General features: G+C 61.9%; 1 pseudogene; it reads left to right on the top strand.

Moving 5' to 3' along the window:
* Positions 1–2,999: 2,999 nt before the first annotated feature.
* LOC129527493 (nascent polypeptide-associated complex subunit alpha, muscle-specific form-like) lies at positions 3,000–4,532 on the top strand (annotated as a pseudogene).
* The last annotated feature ends 15,185 nt before the right edge of the window (positions 4,533–19,717 follow it).

The raw sequence follows: 19,717 nt of genomic DNA, 5'->3' as shown, positions 1-19,717 counted from the left end.
TCTGGATGCTCAGGCCGGGGCCCACCCAGGACACCCTGCTTTTCAGTGAGTGGAGGGGCTCTGCAGGTGTGAGGAGGGAGATCAGGGCAGATGCAGGTACCTCCTGGCCCCTGCCGCAGCCCAGCTGGGACCCACCTCCTCGCAGACAATGAGGCCCCAGGAGTCCCGGCCCAGCCTCAGCTTTGGCAGGGCCCTGGTTCATCCCAGGAGGTGCTTCACGCGGTCACCAGGCAGCCCCACTCCTGCCAAAGGCTCCCCATACGGCAAGATTCACCCTCTTCCCGGGATGTGCCAGGCAGCTCTCGGGGCCAAAGCCTCCCCATATGGCAAGATTCACCCTCTTCCCGGGGTGTGCCAGGCAGCTCTCGGGGCCAAAGCCTCCCCATATGGCGAGATTCATCCTCTTCCCGGGGTGTGCCAGGCAGCTCTCGGGGCCAAAGCCTCCCCATATGGCAAGATTCATCCTCTTCCCGGGGTGTGCCAGGCAGCTCTCAGGGCACTGCTGTCTGGGCTGTGGACTCAGCCTGTGCTGGGCAGGGCAGGGGGAAGTAGCAAGGCCGTTCATGCAGATGGTATAGCCCCCATTACCAGGCCCCCTGCCTGCGTGTGCGACACCAGCCCCTCAGCTGGGGCCAAACCTAGCATCTGGTGCAGCCGTGGGCGCTGACTCAGGCAGCGGGGTGTGAAGGCAGGACCACAGTGGGGGGAGGAGGAAGGGGGCGAGCTTCCAAAATTAACAGCCACATGACGCGGAGACTATTAACATCCCACTGCACAGACAGCGGCGGCATCCACAGAGGGGCCTGGTGAGCCCAGCACTGCTTTAGGGCTGCGGCTCGGAATGGACGTGCAAAGGGCAGCCCTCATAGCCACATGGACAGCAAGGAGGGTGTCACGGTACAGGTGCCGTGGGACAGGTCACAGCTAGGGTGGGGTCCCTGGAGAGGGGACCGAAGACCATCCCTGCGGAGTTGCCATGGCTCCCAGCAGCCACTGAGCCTCACAGTGGTGGGCTTGACCTCTGCGGTGTCCCAGGTGGAGACCGGACTCACTGGATCCTCCTGGGGTGGGTGGGACCAAGGCCAGGGGACTCCTGCCCAGAACTCAGTGTGGCTGATGGTGGGAGGGGCATTGCAGGGCCGACAGGCCCCCTCTCTGGCCATCAGTCCCGCAGGAAGTCACTGGGGGAGGGGTCACAGCCAGGATCCCGACCCTGTGTGATGCCAAAGGCCATGGGCATTCCTGCATAGGAGCGGCCACCAACTCATCCAGAGACAGAGGGAGCTGGGGGTAGCTGTGCCGAACGCCTATTGGCTCCAGTGGAGATGGCGCCAGTCTCACGAGGCCAGAGAAGAGACCCAGAGCCAGGATCCAGACATGGGGTCCTAGCGGGGGCTACACACAGGGGAGAGGGTCCAGTGGCAGCAGGTGGGGTGGGAGAACTACATCCAGTGCAAAACCCACAACCACTGCAAAACCACAACCATCTCAAAAACCACAACCACCGCAAAACCCACAGTCACAACCACCGCAAAAATCGCAACCACAACAAAAACCACAACCACAACAAAAACCACAACCACCACAAAAACACAACCACTGCAAAACCCACAATCACAACCAACGCAAGAAGCACGCCCTTCCTACAGCATTTTCACTTAGCACCCTCCCCCAACAACCTCCACCTGCAGCCTCCGTTGAACCCAAAACAGAGGGTCTGAATCCCCAGCATGGCCCGGGTTCCACAGGACGGGCCAGGGCTCAGATGTTTCTCATAGAGAGGACTTGGGTCTCCGGTTGGCTCCTCCCAGATTCCCTCGCTGGGAACCCCAATCACCTTCAGGTGTGTCTGCCACGGGGGCACCCCCAGGTGTGCCTCATTACTGCCATCAGGGGTGTTCACCTGGTGCGGTGGTCTGTCCTTGCATTGCTAGAAAATACCCACGACCGGGTGTGGTGGCTCACGCCTGTAATCCCAGCACTGTGGGAGGCCAAGGTGGGGGGTTGGGGGTAGGGGGATCATGAGGTTAAGAGTTCGAGACCAACCTGGCCAACATGGTGAAACCCCGTCTCTACTAAAAATATAAAAATTAGCCAGGCATGGTGGCACATAACTGTAATCCCAGCTACTCAGGAGGCTGAGGCAGGAGAATCACTTCAACCCGGGAGCAGAGGGTGCATTGAGCTGAGATCGCCCCACTGCACTCCCTCCTGGGCGACAGAGAGAGACGCTGTCCACCACCGCCTCCACCAAAACAAACAAACAAACAAACAAAAACCTGAGACTGGGTAATTTATAGAGAAAAGAGTTTGATTGGCTCAGGCTTTGTAGGCTATATGGAAAGCACAGGTGTTTCTGCTTCTGGAGAGGCCCCAGGAAGCTTCCAACCGTGGTGGAAGGCGAAGCGGGAGCAGGTGTCTCACATGGCATGAGCGGGAACGAGAAAGACAGAGCAGGTGCAGGACACATTTAAATGGCCACTCACAAGCTCCAGGACAGCACCAGGAGGGACGGGGTCAAGCCATTCACGAGAAATCCGCCCCTGCTACCCAGTCCCTCCCCACCAGGCCCCACCGCCACACTGCAGACTCCATTTCCATGTGAGGTTTGGGTGGGGACGCAGAGCCGCACCACATCACCACCCAGGAGGATGCCCAGGAGCAGGCGTGTGGGGCGCTTAGGGATGACACGCCTCACGGGGGGACACTGCCTCCAGGGGCTAGGGTGTCTGGGAAGAGACTGGGAGCTGGTGTGGCTGTGGCCCCTCCATCCAGGCATCACAGACTAGGGCTGGTGGGTTTCAGGGGGTGTCCACATCCACCACCCTGAACCCCATGTCCTTTTCCAGGGAAACGTGCAGAGGAAATGGTTGGAGAGCGAATTCCAGGCACAGGGGCCATGAGAGCCGCACCCCACGCAGCTGCAGACCCCGACCCCGACCCAAACTGCATGCGGCTGAGGACCCCCAAGCCAGGCAGACCGCGACCCAGACCCCACGCGGCCGCGGACCCCTGACCTCGACCCAAACTGCATGCGGCTGAGGACCCCCAAGCCAGGCAGACGCCACTCCAGACCCCACGCGGCCGCGGACCCCAACCCAGACAGACCCCGACCCACCCGTGCAGCCCCCAGCCCCAGAAGTCAAACCCCAGCGTCCCCCAGGGCGGCCCGGGCTCCCTCAGATACAGCAGCTTCCTGAGGTGGCCCCACCTGCAACTCCAGACCAATCAGAGAAGGCCAAATGGGCTCCCCAAGCCCAGCAGGTGGGACCCCCGATCTAGAGAGCCCCTTCCCTGCCCCAGGCCAACAGCCACCCTCGGGCTCCGCATCAGGTCTGCCAAATGCAGGGGTGAGGGGCCGACCCCGCCACGGGAACCAAACTCAGGAAACAGCCCATCCAGCGTCCATCTCCACCCGGACCCGCCGCCGCGGCCGCAGGTTCACGCGCCGTTCCGCGGAGATGTCTCGGGCGCCTCCGGCCCGTCAGAAACCCGCGGTCCGATGGCAGAGGTCCTGGTGGGAATCGCACCGCCTGCCGTTCCTGTCTCCGCGGTGGATTCGCTGCCCTAAACTGCCCCCGGCTCTTCCTCCCCCAACCCCCGGCAGCCTCCGACCCTCCCCCGGCCGGCGCAGCTCAGTCTTTCGCAGACGCGGTGGAGCTGGAATCCGACCACGCGCAGCCTTCTCACCGTGGTGCGCGCTTCGGGCCCCCCACGCCTTTCCCAGGCTTCATCACCCATTTCTCTCCAGCGCTGAAGGAAACCCCCCAGTTGCTTCTCCACTCACCCACCGAAGCAGGTCTCGGTTGCCCCCAGCCCCGGGCCCTCCCGAGAACACTGCAAGCCCCCACTGGTCCCCTCCCGGCAACCCCACGGCCCATCCCCGACCTGCACTCACCCTGTGGGGCCTCCACCCTTTGGAGGAAGGACGCGTCAAAGCTCGGAGGTGCGCGGCCTGTCTAACCTCTGCCCAAGGCGCGCGGCAGGCGACAGGGTCTCAGCCCGGATCAGCGTGGTCCAAAAGGACTTACCGTTAAAAGTGCTGGTTCCAGAACCCAAGGGGAAGACATGCTGGTTCTCTGATGAGCTGGGCCGCCTCCTCCAGGAAGCTGCCTCCTTGGAGCTCTGTAGCCATCGTGGGCTTGCAAGAGTCAAAGGGCCTGGCCCACAGCGGCGCCTGGCACTGGGCTGGACAGTGTCCTGCCCCCAAAATTCATGTTCACCCAAAACCTCAGAATGCAACCTTCCTTGGTAGCAGGGCTTTGCAGATGTAATTAAGGATCTTGGGACGAGGTCACCCTGGATTGAGGCTGAGTCCCAAGTCAGTCACTGGTGTTCCTCTGTGAAGAGCAGAGCAGAATAGAGACAGATGCACAGAGCAGGCCCTGTGAGGACAGAGGCAGGGACTGGAGCGTCGGCCGCAGCAGGGGCGTGGAGCCCCCAGAGCTGGAAGAGGGAGGGATCCCCCCAGGGCCTCCGGAAGGAGTGTGCTGCGTGCTGCCCACACCGTGATTTTGGACTTGTGGCGTCCAGAACTGGGAGAGAATAAATTTCTGATGTTGTAAGCCTGCATTACAGCAGCCCCAGGACACTGAAATAGTTCAGCCCGTGCAGGCTCCTCCCTCCCTCTCTCTCTCTTGTTGTGAGATATTTTTTAGACGGGGTCTCACCTGTCGCTGGAGTGCAGTGGTATGATCATAGCTCACTGGAGCTTCTAATGCCTGGGCTCAAGCGATCCTCCCACCTCAGCCTCCCCAGTAGCTGGGACTGCAGGTGCCATCAGAACTGGCTAATTTTTAAAAATCTTTTTAGAGATGGGGGAGGTCTCCCTATGTGGCCCAGGCTGGCCTTGAACTCATGGGCTCAGGTGATCCTCTTGCCTTGGCCTCCCAAAGAGTTAGGATGGCAGGCTTGAGCCACCGTGCCTGGCAGCTCCATCTGCGTTGACTCCTGAAGCCCCTCATCTTGGCTAATCCGGACAGGCTTGCTGGGGACCCCATCTCCCCTTGGAGACTTTGGGATGTGGCTGGATGTCCACGTGGCCGGGATCCTCCACAGCCCCCAGCTTCCCAGGGCGGGAGGCGGGCTGTGTCCTCGGTGGGCACTGACAGTGAGGCTGAAATGTTTGCACTTCACATTTCCACATTTAGGGGCATTTTGTTGTTGACTCATTCAAAGCTCTTTTAAGTCGCTTGATTTGCTGCTCAGAGGGGAATGAAAAGGGAGCCATTTTCCCTGATTTGTTTGCCTCATCAACTTTTCAATCAATAAAAAAGTGCATTTTGCTCATCGGATGCAAATAGGTCCATCTTTCCTAATATGTTGAAATATAGTGATTCATCAGCCATTTCATTTCATTTGGAAGCTGAAAGCCTAATGGAGTTTGGAGAGAATTCCTCACTCGAGAAGGGTCGGTAATAAGTCAGCATGAACGCACAGGTGGAGCGTGGCTCTGCGTGGGTGAAGAAGCGTGGCGCTGGGTGACATACGGAAACCAGGACCTGCAGCAGCTGGGAGTGAAGGCTGTGGCCCCGACGCCGGCTCACCTGTGACCAGTGCCCATCCCCAGAGGCCACACCCCCACAGACACAAACTCAGGGTCCCTGCCGGGCTGGACCGCAGATGCCCCGCCAGGGATGCAGGTAGGGGACTTGAATGAGGCGCAAAGTCCTCGTCAAAGGACAAGCACGTCCCCGTCCAGGCAGCCACTGCCTGCCCCTCACAGTTGTAGCCGCTGCCGCCCGGTATGGGGGGGTCACGTTTGGCACCGTGAGCTTAGGGGGTCTGGAGCCTGCCAGCCCCAAAGACAGTAAGATGCCCCCCTAGGCGTCCAGGCCAGCGACGGGCACCCCCTGCTCACCCCGTCCACCTCCCTGGGCTCCTTTCCCCTCAGACGCAGCCAGTGTGTGTGCTTTGGTGGGGTGGGGTCTCTGCTCCTGGTCACCCCATGAGCCTGACTGCACCCCCTTCCCGGGCTGATCCCCCTCAAACACTCAGCACTTCCCTTCTCTGGCATCAGGTGGGGAGGAACCAGCTGGGCCCCGGGGTCAGCCCTGCCCACAGCACCTCCCATGGCCACAGCAGCGTTGGGGGATCTGAGGCCCCCACAGCACCTCCCACGGACACGGCAGTGTTGGGGGGTCCGAGGCCCTGGAGCACCTCCCACGGACACGGCAGTGTTGGGGGATCTGAGGCCCCGGAGCCCAGGGCTGCTCATGGAATTGGGTGCCAATTTCCCAGGACCCACATGGCAGAGGCTTGCAGGGGCAGGAAAGCCACGCGCAGGCCCTCGAAGCAGATGCCACCTGCTCCTGACCATGCCTGCAGCCACTTCCTGCAACCCCTGTGACTCTGGCCGTCTCTGACCACAGGAGGCTTGGCCTGGGCGTGGGAAAGGCCGGGAGTGTGGTGAGTCCATGCCCCGGGGTGCAGCCACTACAGCCTGGCCACTTCCCTATGGTGGGGACAGCTCCGGGGTGCTGCCTCCTGGGGTCTGCCCACAGCGGTGAACTGCTCACTACCGCCCTTGGCACCCACCCCTTCTCTTCACAGCACCCCCTCAATGACGGGTGTTTCCTGGGGCCACCCCCAAACTCTCTGCCTGAAGATCCTTGCCTCTGAGCCTTCCAGGGGCACCCAACAGAGACCCAGTCACCTCGCTGCCCCCCACGAGGACACACTGGCTGCAGGCAGGTGACAGAGGTGCCCAGGTGCTACACTGCTGGGCGCTGACCTCCAGACTCAGACCACAGAGGCCACAGACACGTCCCCTCAGCTCCCATGGCCGGGCCCTGGGAGGGACACGGTGGATGCCGACACCATCACTGCTGCTGTTCCTGGCCTGGGATCAGCTCTGGGCCTGGCCGGCCTTGAGTCACCCCTTAGCTGCACACAGCGTTTGTCCCGATTCAATCAGCACCCACGGGGTGACCAGAGGCCCTAAGAGCCCAGCCAGTGGGTGCCAGGAAGGGTGCGAGGCCTCAAGGAGCCAGGGCCGGAGCTGCAGCCAGGACAACCCCGTCAGCCACAGCAAGGACAGCAGGCAGCTGGGGCAGCTCCCCGGCCTAAGCACCACCCCAGACCTATTTACTCCGTGGCAGGGGCCGGTGGGGAAACTGCGGCCCGGAGGTCAGGGGACCTGTTCACAGTCACTGCCTGTGTGAGTCTCCCGGGGCTGCCATAATAAAGAGCCACGAACTGGGAGCTAAAGCCACAGAAACGCAACCCCTCCAGCCCTGGGGCCGCAAGCCTGAGATCGAGGTGTCCGCAGGGCCACACTCCCTCCGAAGCCTCCAGGGGAGGGCCCTCCGGCTCCGCACTGCCAGCCACCCGTGGTGTTCCTGGGCTGCCTCTCTCCAGTCTCTGCCTCTGACGTCACGCGCCCGACTTCTCCCTGCTGTCAGCAGCCTCCTTACAAGGTGCCGGTCGTTGCATTTGGGACCCTCCCTGTCCGACCTCATCTTAACTCGATCATTCACAAAGACCCCATTTCCAGTGCTCGCAGGTACCCGGGGTCAGGGCTTCAACATACGTTTTTGGAGGGGCTCAATTCAACCCACTCCACCAGCCTCTGAGTGCTGGGGCCTGGGATTCAACCTCCCCCGCTGGCCGCAGTGACCACTGGGATACATGGCTCACCAGCCAGCTCCTCCCCTGGGGCTCAGGCCTCAGTCCCACGCACCCCTCCATGAGGACCACCTGGGGCCCCAGAGGAGGGAGAGGCAGCTGATTGCCGGGGAGATGGAGTCCCCGGGGAGGGGCGGTGCCCACCCCCACCTGCCAGGTTGCTGGGCTCCATGGAGGGGGCACCTGAGACCCCCTCCCAAGAGCCAGGCTTCCTCCTCTCAGCAGAGCCAGGACCTGAGGGGCAGCCGGAGGGCCCAGGCCTGTGCTTGGTCCCAGCAGAATTGTGTGGTCCGAGCCTGAGAAGCAATTCATTTGCACGTCAGCTCTGGGAGCCTCTCTGACATTTCTGGAGACGTTTAAGAGCTGCCATCTATAACTTCATTAGGGACGGCGGGGCCAGGGGCAGCTGCTGACCGCTGTCCCTGTAGGGTGGGGCTGTGGCATCACCACATTTGCCCAGGGCCTGCGAACCCGCCCGCGCTGTCTGAGGAGTGGCCACCGACAGCACCAGATGGAGGCTCCCCAGCCCTCCCTCCCGAGTCCTGGTAGTGAGAGTGGGCACTGAAACCTCATCCCGGGCCCCAAAGGACACTGGCCGATTCTCGCACAGAAAGCCACAGGCCTTGTCGCACTCCCTCCCTGTGGACGGGTGTGGATGTGTCATCATCTGACTGCTCCCTGGGAGGGCTGGGAGTTTCACCCGCTCCTGCCTTGCTAAGGCACTGACCGGCTGGAGGCGCGGAATCGGGCCTGGTTGTTGGCGGTCCGATCTGGGGACCGGCTCTTCGAGGTCTGTCCTGTTCAGCCCCGCCTGGGGCATAGGGTCTTCTAGGTCTCCGGTTGTGGTGCGGGGTTGCTAGATAAATGCAGTAATGGCAGCAAGGAGAACCGGCATTTCCACTGGGCCTTTTACGTCTGCCATGCCTGTTTTCCCACATGGCCCTCCAACTCCTGTGAGGGAGGTGAGGCCGAGCTACAGGTGAGGATGTGGGGGATCAAGGCAGGGGCATCCCCCACCCACCCTCAGCCATGCAGCTGACTGGGGCCGGGCTGGGGTTCAGACTCAAAGCTGACGCCCGTGCCTGTACCCCCGGGGCGCTGCCTCTGTCACCAGGACACGGATGGGGCACCGCTGGCAGCCAGTGGGTGGGGTGGGGGATATGGAGTCTGGTTCCAGGACCTAGAGGCCACCCAGGCTCCAGCAAAGGCAAACATGCACCCTCCGTGGGGATATGTCCCCCTGGGGCTTGGGCTCCATAGAAGAAATGGCCCGCAATGGTGAGCTCACACACCGAGGGACTGGCAGACATGGCACCATCTTTTAATTTTTAATGCTTCATTTTTTTTTTTTAAAGAGATGAAGCCTTGCTCTGTCACCCAGGCTGGAATACAGTGGCACAACCATAGCTCACTGCAGCCTTGGACTCCTAGGCTCAAGTTATCCTCCTGCTTCAGCCTCCCAAGTAGCTGGGACTATAGGCAGTGCCACCAAGTCCAATAAACGTTTTCTGTTTTCTTGTAGAGAGAGTCTCAGCAGGTTGCCTAGGCTGGTCTCCAGCTCCTGGGCTCAAGCAGTCCACCTGCCTTGGTCTCCCAGAGTTCTAAGATTACGGGTGTGAGCCACTGCACCCAGTCAATAGTATCTTAAGAACCAGAAATAATAATAGAACAATTAAGAGATTATAGGCCAGGCATGGTGGCGCACACCTGTAATCCTAGCACTTTGGGAGGCTGAGGAGGGCAGATCACTTGAGGTCAGGAGTTCGAGACCAGCCTGGCCAACAAGGTGAAATCCCATGTCTACTAAAAATACAAAAAATTAGCAGGACATGGTGGTGGGCACCTGTAGTACCAGCTACTTGGGAAGCTGAAGCAGGAGAATGGCTTGAACCTGGGAGGTGGAGGTTGCAGTGAGCCAAGATCACGCCACTGCACTCCAGCCTGGGCCACAGAGTGAGAATCTGTCAAAAAAAAAAAAAAAAGATTATACATGAGTTTAAAATGACTAAAGAGATAAAAGTAGAAATGAAAAACAATATAATAGCACGAAAAGGACCCAGCAGATTAGAAAAACAATCACACAGGACCTTTAACACAAGGAATGTGGCTGTTGGTATAAAAACCTCAGCTGATGGCTTCAATAGCAGATTAGATGTGGCCAAAAGAGAATATGGGAGTTGGAAGACAGCCCTGAGGAAGTCACCCAGATGATGCCTCCCTGTATAGTAGCAGGTAAGAGACTGAAACTAAGCTGCAGAAAGACCAGTGTTTTCACATTGAAGACACTCTCCAATCCCTGCTCAGAACATCGGAAAAATGAATTGAGACCCAGACCCAACAAAGAGGGTGGGAGACATCAGGAAACACCTACACATTAAAAAAAAAAAAAAAACTCTAACCCTAGGCTGAGCGCAGTGGCTCACGCCTGTAATCCCAGCACTTTCTGTGAGGCCAAGGCGGGAGGATCACTTGAGGTCAGGAGTTCAAGAGACCAGCCTGGACAACATAGCGAGACCCCAATCTCTACAAAAAATTAAAAAATTTGTGGGGCATGGTGGCACACACCTGCAGTCCCAGCTACTGGGGAGGCTGAGGTGGGAGGATCACTTGAGCCCAGGAGTTTGAGGTCGCCTTGAGGCGTGATGGCGCCACTGCACTCCAGTGTGGGGGACAGAGCGAGGCCTTGTCTCAAAAACATGCCTGGTGTGGTGGCTCACGCCTGTAATCTCAGCACTCTGGGAGGCTGAGATAGGCAGATTGCTTGAGTCAGGAGTTCAAGACCAGCCTGACCAACATGGTGAAACCCCGTCTCTACTGAAAACACAAAAATTAGCCAGGCGTGGTGGCACGTGCCTGTAGTCCCAGCTACTAGGGAGGCTGAGGCAGGAGAGTCCCTTGAACCCGGGAGGCGGAGCTTGCAGTGAGCCGAGATCACACCACTGCACTCCAGCCCGGGCAACAGAGTGAGACTCCGTCTGAAACACAAAACCCCTGCAGCCCTGTGAAGTGTGCAAAGAGGCTCCGGAAGCTCGCAGATGAGATGCAGGCATAAAGCCTCCTGTCCCCACTTCCCGCCCCCAGAATGTCCTGGGGACCCTGGTGGGCACTGGTCAGGGCCCGTGGGGGTTTTCTGGGGCAGGACGCAGCTTGGGTGACTGGGCTGAGGCCCCCAGCCGACTCTGGGGGGTCCCAGGCAGGTTGGGGCAGACAGGAGGGCAGGGGTGGGGGAGGCAGCAGCCCCTTCTCTTGGGGCGTGGCTGTGACTCCCTTCCCTTCACACGAAGCAGTCAGGATGCGGCAGCTGGGGGCTTGGGGCCTTCACGGGGCAAGTTCAAGCCCAGCGCCGGCCTCCCTGGGACCCCCCACAGCTCCTGTCATGATCATGTCACGTGGACATGGGATCTTTGGCTGAAGAGACAAATGGCAGCATTGACCAGGGGCAGGCAGAGGCCGGACACTGAGCAGGAAGTGGGGGCTGATGGGAGCCGGGACTCCGGGTGGGGGAAGGGAGGGTCTGCTGGCAAGGCCTCCCCCACCAGGCCTCTCTCCGTGGGCTCTGAGCGCCCCCCGACCAGCCCCCCAGGGGTCCTCACCCTGGGACCCCCATGTCCTCCATGAACGGAATCTGCCTGGACCCCATGCTTGGTGATGCCCCCACCCCCCTCCTCCCAGCTCCAGGGTGGGGGGACCCTGTTCGTCCCTGCCCGGACCCTGTCGGGGGAATTAAACAGGGGGATGGGGCGTAGGGCAGAAGGGACAGCAGCAGGGGCTTAGGGCCACCTTAGAAAGTGGGGGCTCCTGGAGGGGACCAGCCTCCCTGCCACCTGGCGGGGTGACACCGGGGTCCCCAGGCACAGGCCGCCCACTGCCCAGCGCCGGACTCCCCAGCTCCACCACACCTGGTTCTCTCCCCGGCCAGGCCCCGACCCTGGGGACCCTCGAGGAGGGGCCTGGACACGCCAGGGAGGGGTTGCAGCAGCCCCCACCGGACGGTCCCTGCGTTTGAACCGCGGTGTCGGGACCGCCGGCTTCTGGCGCCCTCTGGTGGGCACAGTGGGCCCTGCGTGAGGTCGGGCTTGGTGGGCTGCTCTGAGGCTGGAGCTCAGTGACAGCCACAGTGGGTCCTGAACTGGGGCTGGGGCAGAGGCAGCGAGAGCCGGGGTCCCTGTGTCCCATGGCCTGGCAGGGACCGGCTCCCAGCAGCTCTGTTGTGCGGCCTTGGCTGGTCAGTCAGCCCCTCTGAGCCTGGTGTCCCCGGCAATACGGGGTCACAATGACGTCCCCTGCCCACTCTGCCAGGCATTTCCAGGAAAGCCCTGCCGTGGGCCCGTCCCCAGGCCTGAATCTGTTCCTCGGGGACCTCTAGATTGGCAGGCCCTGCCCTGGTGCTCCTGACAGCCCTGCCCAGGCCAATCCTTCTTTGGAGATGGGCACTGTCAGCCTCACGGGCCCTCAGTGATAGGGACAGGAGACAGAAATTCTAGGTAGAAAAAGATGGGGTTCCTGAGGAACCCCACCCTCAAGCCTGGAAGCATAGCCCTGAGTGAGAACACGCATTCCGGTTTTCCTGCTCCAATGCTGCCTTTTCCAAAACCACCACTGCCTCGCCCCAACCCCATCCTGTGCCCATAAAAACTCCTGACCTTATTGGCAGAGAACAGAGCAGGCAAGGAGAGGAGAAGCAGCTAGACATCAGAGACAGCAGTTTGACATCAGAGAGGAGCAGCGTGTCCTCAGAGGGACAGCTGGATGGCGGGACTTTGGAGAAGAGTCTGGTAGAGACAGCAGGACTTCAGGGGACTATCACCTTCCCCCTCCACCCCCTCTCCAGCTCCCCCTCCCTCTGAGAGCCTCTTCCATCACCTTCCCCCTCCACCCCCTTTCCAGGTCCCCCTCCCTCTGAGAGCCACTTCCACTACCTTCCCCCTCCACCCTCTTTCCAGCTCCCCCTCCCTCTGAGAGCCTCTTCCACCACCTTCCCCCTCCACCCCCTCTCCAGCTCCCCCTCCCACTGAAAGCCTCTTCCACCACTTTCCCCCTCCACCCCCTCTCCAGCTCCCCCTCCCACTGAGAGCCTCTTCCATCACCTTCCCCCTCCACCCCCTCTCCAGCTCCCCCTACCCGTGGAGCCTCTTCCATCACCTTCCCCCTCCACCCCCTCTCCAGCTCCCCCTCCCTCTGAGAGCCTCTTCCATCACCTTCCCCCTCCACCCCCTCTCCAGCTCTCCCTCCCTCTGAGAGCCTCTTCCATCACCTTCCCCCTCCACCCCCTCTCCAGCTCCCCCTCCCACTGAAAGCCTCTTCCACCACCTTCCCCCTCCACCCCCTCTCCAGCTCCCCCTCCCACTGAGAGCCTCTTCCATCACCTTCCCCCTCCACCCCCTCTCCAGCTCCCCCTACCCGTGAGAGCCTCTTCCATCACCTTCCCCCTCCACCCCCTCTCCAGCTCTCCCTCCCTCTGAGAGCCTCTTCCATCACCTTCCCCCTCCACCCCCTTTCCAGGTCCCCCTCCCTCCATCGGCCATAAAATCCCTTGCATTTACTATCCTTCAACTTCTTCATGCAACCTGATATTTCCTGGATACTGGACAAGAGCTTAGGATACAGAAAGCTGTCGCACTGACCCGCTGCCCTCAAGAAAAGGCAGAGGGTCCACTGAGCTGTTAAACACTCCAGACATCCTTGGACAGCAAAGCTAAAAGCACTGTAACACACACCCTCTGAGGCTTCACGGGTCACAGGCACTGCCCTAGACACTGCCACAGGACTGCACGGAGTTCTGCTCCTGCTGGGCCCAGAAGTGTTCACTCCAGCTCCTTCACCCACCCACCTGCGTGCTCCTGCTGCCTCGAGGGGTTGAGAGCTCTGGGCTAAGCGAGATACCCCTGTCACCAGGCCCACAAAGGGGTCAAGGAAAATTTCCTGTTTCATTGGTGTGTGTGTGGCATGGACGGGAGAGGAGGGGCAACACAGGGCTGCCTTTACCAGGTCACTCCCCTGTCTGCCCTTGGGGACCTGCCCCAGTGCCGCGCCCCGGGTAGATGGGTTTGGGGCCAGGGACCCCCCCAAAGCAGGCAACCCTCAGCTCGGCCACCCTCTGGCCTTGGGTCCCATGGCCGGGCTCTCAGGTAGGGCCTGGCCAGCCAACAGCAGCCCCAGCACCCCGACCAACCCTCACCCCACAAGGCCACAGTCCCTACAGCAGCCCCAGCACGTCCCGGCCTGCTGTCCCCTGAGCACCCCTGACCAACCCTCATCCTGCAAGGCCACAGCCCCTACGGCAGCCCTGCCCGTCCCTTCCCGGCCTGGAGCTTAGGGTTCCTGCAACAGGCTGGGGCCTATGGAGAGTGGCTTGCACCTGGTGTGCTGGGGTGTGGCTGTTAACACCTGGGGCGCAGCCTCACCAAAGCAGGGTGTTAGCAGTGGCTCTTATACTACCACGGGGCGGGCCTCCCTGAGGCCCCTCGGCTCCATCTCCCTCTGTCCCCAGAAGGGCAGAGCCCGAGCGCCCTGGGGTCCTGCTCTGAACACACTGTGTGCCCTTCCCTCCCCAGCTGGCCCTCAGAGACCCTTGGCAGGGCCTGATTTTCAGGACCACAGCCGCGAGCAACCTCCTGGCCCCCTCCTCCCCTTCAGCTCTGCAAACCAGCTCTCTGACCAAGGAGACTTTCAGAACTGCCCTCTGATCCTGCATTCTGAGAGGACCACACCACCGTGCAGCCCCCTCCCCGGGCCTCGGCTCCCTAAGCCCCAGGACCCCGCATCAGGCCCTGAAGAATCAGGCGGAGCACAGCCGGCGCTGGCCACTGGGGGGCACACGTGCAGTTCTCAAGGCTCCCAGCAGCGTCGGTGTCCAGCATCCAGTCCTGCCAGGCTCAGGCCCGAGGACAGGGGACGGGGGTCCGGCGTCCAGTCCTGCCGGGCTCAGGCCCGAGGACAGGGGTTGGGGGATCTATGTGGGGCTCCTCCTGCCCTGTGGCGAGGGCTTTCTCATGCCAAGATTGAAACTCCTGGTTTCCAGGCTAAGACCTAGGGCCCAGAACCAGCCCAGCTGACCTTCGTGGCCTGGTCGCAGGGCCCAGGGAAGCTGGACCCTGGGGGTGGGACTGGGACCCTCCCGCCTCCCCCAGCCCACTCTCTGCTGGCTTTGCTGCCGGCGAGTGGCCAGCCCGGCCGCCCCACACCCTCCAGCAGCTGGTGGGCGACCCTCCCGGCAGCAGGACTTGCCTGGCTGGGCCGGCCACACCTGCTGCAGCAGCTGGCTCAAAATCCCCAAATCCTGGCAAGCTGCCCACCTGGCCCCGCACCGGCCAAGCCAGCACGTCCTTGGCCCGTAGGGTCTGCCTGTCCTTTGCTGAACCGGCTGTTGGGGACCGTGGCCAGGTGGGCAGGCGGACAGCACCCCAGCCTGGAGACACCAGGGCTGCCCACACGCCATGCTGCACTGTCTCAGCCCTTTGTGTGTGTGGGTGGGGGTGGCACCCCGCCTGGCTCTGCTGGAGCGATTCAGATGAGGGTCTGCAGGCTTTTCAGGAGAAAGAGAAACAGACATGGGTGCTGGGGTCTGACCCTCACCCCACCGCCTCGGGCACGGGAGAAAGCAGGGTGTCATTCTTCCGAGGGCAGGCGGCCACTGGACAGGCCCAGCCCCCCTGCCCCGGCCAGCCTGCCCCAGGCCCGTCAACCCCCTCAGTGTCCATCTCCGGCTCATCCTCACTGGGACCCTCGGGCCAGTGGCAGCCTGGGTAGGCCAGGAGGGTGTGCAGGCCAGGAGGGTGGGCAGCACCAGGAGGGTGGGCAGGACCAGGAGGGTGGGCAGGATCAGGAGGGTGGGCAGGACCTGGAGGGTGTGCAGGACCAGGTGGAGCGGGGCTCAGCTGCCACAGGGGCCCTCCAAGTCGGCACCCAACCCTGGCCTGAGTTTACCACTTGATACCTGGCCACTTGGCTGCTCCCAGGCCTTGGGGGAGGCCGGGTCCCCAGCTGCCGGATGCTGGGAGTCAGAGCCCCAGGAGCAGAGAGGCGGTGGTCACCGCCCATCCAGGGCCTAGGTGGGGGTGATGCCAAGGCAGGCGGCGAAACTGCAGCCAGTGCTACCCCCCGTGGGTGCTCGCTTATCCCCGCCCCCCGGCATTTGCTGAGCACCTACTGTGTGCTGCTGGTCCCTCCGTGCTGAGGCAGACCCAGCAAGGGGCCTGCAGAAACTGCCTTGTGCCCAGCACGTGGCTCCTCCCTGGCCCCCCACTGTCTGCGTGCAGGGGCTCCCCAAGCATGCACCCTCCTGGGACCCTGCCCTGCCCAGTCTGCACCTGCTGGGTGCAGGTGGGGCCCCTTGCTCTGCCTGGGGTCAGTGGGAGGGGCTGGGGTGGCTGTGGTCACTAAGCAGGGATTCTGAGGGGAGAGCCTGGGCAGCATCAGATGGTGACATCCTGGGGTCAGCGTCCTGCACTCAGCAAGACAGCAGCCCCTGCGGAGTGCTGAGTGGACAGAGGTGGGGGCTGGCTCGTCCTGTGCCCAAGCCTGGGTGGGAGAGCACTGCAGCCCCGGCCCACCCCAGCTGCCCACCCCAGCCTGGTGCCCACCCCCTGAAAGTCCCCCCTGCTGGCATCTGTAGCCGAGGTAACTGATCCCTGGTGGGGGCCGGGCTGGCCTGGGCTCTGGTCTCTCTTGGCTCCCGAGCCTCCGGCCCAGCTGTTGCTGAGGAGGCTGCGTCTGTCCTCGGGGCCAACAGCTGCAGGCCCGGAAGCGCCCCCCTCCCACATCCCCCAGAGCAGGTGTGTCCCCCACAGCCCAACCCAGCCTACCAAGGATGGGTCCCAGGGATACGGGGGCCTCCTGCCCTCCTCTGCTCAACTTTTCGGGGCCTGGGCTGGGACTGCTGTTGGAATCCTCAGTCCTGTGGGTAGCAGACGCCAAGTCCCTGGTGGCCGGCCTGTGGCCAGGTGGGCTGAGCACTCACTGCAGCCCCGACCAAGAGCAGCTGTGCCCCTCGGCCACACTCACCAGACCCAAAGTGCATGGCCGGGCACACACCCTTCCACCTGCCCCACCGTCCAGGCTCGGCGGGGGCCTCCCCGATGCCACTCCCCTCCCTCCAGGCTCCGACACCCACACTGTCCTCACTGACCTGAGAGCCTGTGTCACAGTGTCCCCAGTGTGGCAGGAGAGGGATGCCTGAGCCATGGCAGCCATTGGTGATCCCGTGTCAGCTGGGTGACAGCTGAACCCCAGGCCAGCCCCTGGTAGCCCACCTGCAGTGCCCCTGGCGGGTGTCCAGCCCTGCCTGGCCCAACTCCACGCCATGCTATGAGGCTGACCAATTCCCCAGCAGTCGGTGGCCACAGCGGAGGGTACCTGAGACTCCAAACTGGGGACCCACCTTGTGGACCCCCTCCCTCCTCCACCACAGCTGTGGGTACCACGTCCTCCCTCCTGCCTCCTCTCGCTTATGGGCCTTGACACCCCTCCCCTGCCCTGCCCTCCCTGCTGCCTGATGGACCCATCACTGCCTTCAGCCCCCGAGTCCTCCTCTGGCCCTGGAACCCTCCCCAGCTTGCTATCAGGGCCCAGCATACCTGCTCCAGGGATGGGGTGCAGCCCCCACCCTGACTAGACCCCGGCACAGGAAACCTCAGGTTAGGGACTCCCCCAGGGAAGTAACTGGAGCCCCCGCCCCATGGTGGAGGGGCCAGGCTCCGGGGGACCTGCCAGGTGTAAGTGCCAGTCAGACTGGGTGCCCGGGACAGCTGCCCTGCTACAGTTGGTGCCTGTCCTGGGCTGAACAGTGTCCCCCAGATTCATATCCACCCAGAACCTCAGCGTGTGACCTTACGCGGAGATGGCATCTTTGCAAATTTATTTATTTATTTATTGAGATGGAGTCTCACTCTGTTGCCCTGGCTGGAGTGCAATGGCGTTATCTCAGCTCATTGCAACCTCCGCCTCACAGGTTCAGGTGATTCTCCTGCCTCAGCCTCCTGAGTAGCTGGGATTACAGGCGCCCGCCACCACTCCCGGCTATTTTTTGTATTTTTAGTAGAGACAGTGTTTCGCCATGTTGGCTGGGCTGGTCTTGAACTCCTGACCTCAGGTGATCTGCCTGCCTCAGCCTCCCAAAGTGCTGGGATTACAGGCATGAGCCACCGAGCCTGGCCATTTTTGCAAATTTAATCAGCTAAGATGAGGTCATGCAGGATTAGGGTGAAAGGGTCCTTGTGAGAAAAGGAAAAGAGGAGAATGGGTAGGGTCTCCAGGGAGGTGCTGGACCCGGGGATGTCAGGGCCCAGGGGGCCAACAGGCCCTGGTCATGCTCTCATGGCAGAGTCAGAGAAGATGGCGAGGCCATGGCCTCTGCACCCCCAACATCCAAATCCCCGCCCCCACGCCCAGACTGCGGGGGGCTGATCTCCGGTGCATAGAGGTGTCTCCCCAGGAAAGCGCAGAGGGGGTCGGCGTGGCTCCCAGGTGTGGGGAGGGCGGCACATCCGAGACATGGATGCAGGACCCAGAGCGGGAGCTCTGGGGAAGCAGGAAGACCCCTGTTCCTCCTGGGGCAGGGCCGCCCATCGGCCAGGTGGTCTGGGCACAGAAGTGGGTGGGCCTGGTGGGCCCTGATGCAAAGGGTTGGGGGGAGTGCAGGGCTCGATTAGCGATGCCTGCCCTGGGCATACGGAGGAGTGGGGTCCTATGTGCCATGGCCAGCTGAGAGGGAGAAGGCCTTGCCAGGAAACCCTCAAAGGTCCTCCACAGCCAGCCCGAGCTGAGGTTGCACAGGGGCCTCAGAGCCAGCACCAGGCCAGTCTCAGACGTCGGGATCAGAATGGGTTGCAGGGCCTGGTCCCCAAGACCTGTGTCTCCCACTGACGGCCTGGCAGCTGGGAAAGAGAAGGGAGAAACCCCCTCCCCAACTTCCCCAGCCTGGTCCCCTCCTGACCCCAGGGACAGAGCCCCGGGCCAGACGTGAATCAGTGGCCCCACCAAGCCTCCTACATCTGAGTCTGCGACTCCTCCCGCCCACCCCGCACCAGATCCATCAGCCACCCCTGCTCCAGCGACGGACACCTTGCCGACACCGGGGCTTCGGGGCCCCTGCGAAGTGCTAAGTGGCTTTGCGCAGGTGATTCATCTGGGCCCATTTCTCCCAGGGTCTTCAAGCATCTGATGATTTTATTTGGATGGAGCACTCTGCAGGCCGTCTGCATTTCCCATCTCAGGAACCTTTCACTTCTGAGAGCGACGGGAGAGGTGGATGTTTACTTTATCGCTTTTCCCTGTGCAGGAGTTTAATAACTTAGCAGCCGGGCCGAGGCGGCGACCCGCAGGGCCGTTTGTGTCTCCGGAATTCTCTTCTTTTCCAGGCCCCATGTGTACGCGCCGGCTGGCTGCGGATCGTGTTTTCCTTCGAAAGAAGTGGTTTTGCTATTAAGATCAGTGTTTCGTCTAGATCGTTCTACCAGCCCTCGCCGCTGGGCTCAGCTGCCCGGGGATAGCGGCTGCTCCTGCCGGGTCGGCCCCGAAACGCCTGTCTGAGGCTCAGCTCAGGTGTCCAGGCCAGTGCTCGGGGCAGGGCACTCCCAGACAAAGCCTGAGCCTACGCCGGCCCCACAGGCATCCCACCTGCCCCAGGGGCCTACCCCCGGCCGGCTGCCACAGCTCCCTGGTCAGCGAGGCTCACTCTGGCCAGCTGGCACCCTAAGGCTCTGAAGAAGAGCGAGCATTTGTTAAGCACCGACTGTCTGCTGCTCGTGGACTCGCCTTCTCTCTAAACGGGATGTTCCTGGCCTTCCCCTTGCAGAGAGCGAGGTGTTGAGAGCTGGTGTTTATTTATCAAGTCCTGGTGCATTCCCAGGCCCCAGATGGCATTGAAGGCACTGCTCGGAGGCACCGTCCTGTTCTCTGCACCACCCCAGGGGCATAGGTGTGCATGTCCCATTCCTTAGGTGAGGAAACTGAGGCCCGGGGAGCTGAGTGCCTGCCCGCAGGCCCAGAGATGGCAGTTCGGCCCATGGCAGCCTGGCTGTCACCGGGAATCACGGCCCTGCCCTGCCCTGCCCTGTCCTGCACTCCCTCTGAGAGTCCCGGGCCTCCCCCG

This window comes from Gorilla gorilla, chromosome 18 (genome assembly GCF_029281585.2).
Source record: "Gorilla gorilla gorilla isolate KB3781 chromosome 18, NHGRI_mGorGor1-v2.1_pri, whole genome shotgun sequence".
Classification (NCBI taxonomy): domain Eukaryota; kingdom Metazoa; phylum Chordata; class Mammalia; order Primates; family Hominidae; genus Gorilla; species Gorilla gorilla.
The sequence above is the reverse complement of the archived record's forward strand: the minus strand, read 5'-3'. Positions and strand labels throughout refer to the sequence as shown.